Source organism: Papio anubis, chromosome 20 (genome assembly GCF_008728515.1).
Source record: "Papio anubis isolate 15944 chromosome 20, Panubis1.0, whole genome shotgun sequence".
Classification (NCBI taxonomy): domain Eukaryota; kingdom Metazoa; phylum Chordata; class Mammalia; order Primates; family Cercopithecidae; genus Papio; species Papio anubis.
In genome coordinates this window covers 41,785,733-41,789,532 of record NC_044995.1, presented here as the reverse complement: position 1 = coordinate 41,789,532, position 3,800 = coordinate 41,785,733, and positions in this window count along the sequence as shown.

Here is a 3,800-nt window from a genome sequence, read left to right as displayed (position 1 = left end):
GTGAGACCCACAGCCCTACAAAAAAGTATAAAAATTAGCCGGGCATGGTGGCACACACATGTAGTCCCAGCTACTCAGGAGGCTTAGGCAGAATTGCTTGAACCCAGGAAGCAGAGGTTGCAGTGAGTTGAAATCGTGCCACTGCACTGCAACCTAGGTGACAGAGCAAGACTCTGTCTCAAAACAAAAACAAAACAAAACAACAACAAAATAAACAAACAAACAAATTAGCCGGGTGTGGTGGCACACACCTGCAGTCCCAGCTATTCAGAAGGCCAAGGCGGGAGGATTGCTTGAGCTCGGGAGGTTGAGGCTGCAGCGGAGCTATGATTGTGCCACTGCACTCCATCCTGTCTCTTAAAAAAAAAAAATGCCGGCCGGGCGCGGTGGCTCACGCCTGTAATCCCAGCACTTTGGGAGGCCGAGGCGGGCAGATCACAAGGTCAGGAGATCGAGACCACAGTGAAACCCCGTCTCTACTAAAATACAGAATTAGCGAGGCTGTAGTGGTGGGGCGCCTATAGTCCCAGCTACTCAGGAGAGCTGAGGCAAGGAGGAGAATGTGGCGTGAACCCGGGGCCGGAGCTTACAGTGAGCGAGATAAAGCCTGCACTCCAGCCTGGGCGACAGCCTTGAACTCCGTCTCAAAAAAAAAAAAAAATGCCAGCTCTAACAGACCTTTGTTCTGCATATTCTGTGCTAAAAAAAAAAAAAAAAAAATCAAAAAACAAAACGCCTAGCAGATCTGATTTACGTCAGGGCTAGCTCAGACTCTTACCTGTTTCCTTCCCACTCAGTGCCCATCTCGGCCAGTGGATGGGACATAACTATGACCTCCCTCTGCGCTGGGCAAATAGATTAGTAACTGGCAACTATGACAGGAGATTCCCTCCAAACCTCCCCACTTCCTTCAGGATAAAATCCCAGGTCCTCTGTGCAGTCTCCAGCCCCCGTCCCCGCCTAGAATTCCACCATTCAGCCACGAAGAATCATGAACTGCTTTTGTTTGCGAATATAGTAGTCTCCAGAGTGCAGTACATACACTCTATAAACAAAGTTTTGGGGTTTAGCTGGAAAACACTAGAATATCTAGATTTGGGGGGGTTTATTGTTTTTTAGTTTTTTTTTTTTTTTAAATAATTTTTTTCTTTTCTTTCTTTCTTTTTTTTTTTTTTTAAGAGACAAGGTCTTGCTATATTGCCTAGGCTGGTTTTGAACTCCTGACCTCAAGTGATTCCCCACCTTGACCTCCCAAAGTGCTAGCATTACAGGTGTGAACCATCATACCCAGCTTCATTTATCTCTCTACATTTTTTCAAGAGTCACCCTGTCACCCATGCTGGAGTGCAGTAGCATAAGCTCGTCTCACTGCCATGTCTCCCTCCTATATTCAAGCAATTCTGCTACTTCAGCCTCCCAAGAAGCTGGAATTACAGGCATGCACCACCATGCCCAGCTAATTTTTGTATTTTTGGTATGGATGGGGTTTCCCCATGTTGGCCAGGCTAGTCTCAAACTCCTGGCCTCAAGTGATCCGCCCGCTTCAGCCTCCCAAAGTGTTGGGATTACAGGCATGAGCCACCAAGCCCAGCCCTCATGTATATTTTTGAATCTGCAGTTTTCTGTTTTCTTTCTTTTTTTTTTTTTTTTTTTTTGAGACAGAGTTTCGCTCTTGTTGCCCAGGCTGGAGGGCAATGGCATGATTTTGGCTCACTGCAACTTCCATCTCCCAGGTTCAAGCAATTCTCCTGCCTCAGCCTCACAAGTAGCTGAGATTACAATTTTTTGTTTCCTAAAGAACATATATTTTGGCTGGGTACAGTGGCTCATGCCTGTAATCCCAGCACTTTGGAAGGCCAAAGCGGGAGGATCATGAGGTCACGGGTTCCAGACCACATGTAGTGGCCAACATAGTGAAACACCGTGTCTACTAAAAATACAAAAAATTAGTCAGTCATGGTGGCGGGCACCTGTAATCCCAGCTACTTGGGAGGCAAAGGCAGGAGAATCACTTGAACCTGGGAGGCAGAGGTTGCAGTGAGCCAAGATTATACCATTGCACTCCAGCCAGGCAACAATGTGAGACTCCGTCTCAAAAAAAAAAAAAAAAGAATAAAGAATATATATTTCTGTAACAAAGATACTGTTATGTAACAATTTACAGAATATATTGATATAATTGTATTTGTATATAATTTAAATAATATCCTGGCTGGGCGCAGTGGCTCACACCTGTAATCCCAGCACTTTGGGAGGCAGAGGCGGGCGGATCACGAGGTCAAGAGTTCGAGACCAGCCTGACCAACATAGTGAAACCCCGTCTCTACCTAAAATACAAAAGTTAGCTGGGCGTAGGGGCGTGCACCTGTAATTCCAGCTACTTGGGAGGCTGGGGCAGCAGAATCGATTGAACCTGGGAGGCAGAGGTTGTAGTGAGACGAGATGGCACCACTGCATTCCTGGGCGACAGGGGGAGACTCTTCTCAAAAAAAAAAAAATAATAAATACAAATAAATAAATTTTTTTAAAAAAAATCCATCTTTGAGGCCAGGAGTTTGAGACCAGCCTGTGCAACATAGTGAGACCCCGTCTCTACAAAAAAAAAAAAAAAAAAATTGAAAATTAACCAGGCATAGTGGCATATGCCAGTAATCCCAGATACTTAGGAGGCTGAGGTAGGAGGATCGTTTGAGTCCAGGAGTTCGAGGCTGCAGTGAGCCGTATTCAAACCACTGCACTCCAGCCTGGGCAACAGAGCAAAACCTTGTCTCAAAAGATAAATAAATAAATACATATCCATCTGGGGGTGTAACTTTAACAGTTTTACCTATAGAGGTGTGCAAAGGAGAAAAAAATTTAGAGTCGTTGAACACAATGCTATTTTGCCCCTCAGAGAGTATCTGGCAGTCTCTGGAGACATTTTTTGTAGTCACAACAGGGAGAGTGAGGAGCCACTGGCATCTAGTAGGCAGTGGCCAGGGATGCTGTTAAATGTCCCCCAACACACAGGACAGTCCCCCACACAAAGAACCAGGCAGCCCAAAGTGTCAAGAGTGCTGGGCTTGAGAAGCCCTTGCCCGAAAGCCCCAGACTTAGTCTTGCTTTGGGGGCTCTGCACGGCTGCCTCAACTCCCCACTCTATTCGTCCCCGAGCTAAGACCTCCAATTTCAGTGACTGTACAAAGCATCCCCTCCTCCGATGAAGTAGCCATCTCTGTGTCCCCAAGCTGGGCCAGAGCCCCACCACCTAACGGCTCCCTGATGCGCCCTGTACTGGGTTAGAATTGTCCAGCTCACGGGGTTCTTAACCATTGCAGATTCCCTGGATCCCTGAGACAGCCGGATTCTACCGGGCAACGAGAGACCAAGAATCTGTGTTTTTCTCAAGCACCGCTCCCCGCAACCACACACACACTGCCTGCCCCTATCAAGGGCAGACAGCAGGTGGCCCAGTGACTAGTTGAGTGCCTACTGCAAGCCAGGCGCTATTACGCGATCCACTCGGGAATCTTGGCACATACTCCACTCCATGGTGTAGACACCAGGATCCTCCCCATTTCACAGAGGGGTAAACTGAGGTACAGAGAGGTGACCCTAGCTAGGACAGAGACTCAGGGCAGGAAAAGCGCCCAGGTCCTCATGAGCGCCAGATTCCCGGGGAAGGAAGGACAGAGAGGAGGGTGATGAACTGGGGGAGCTCGCGCTGGGTGGGGGGGCGCGGGGCCTCGCCGCGGCCTTCCGATGCGGCCCCGCCCCCACGAGGGACGTGAAGACGCGGACCCCGCGCAGCGTGGGGACAT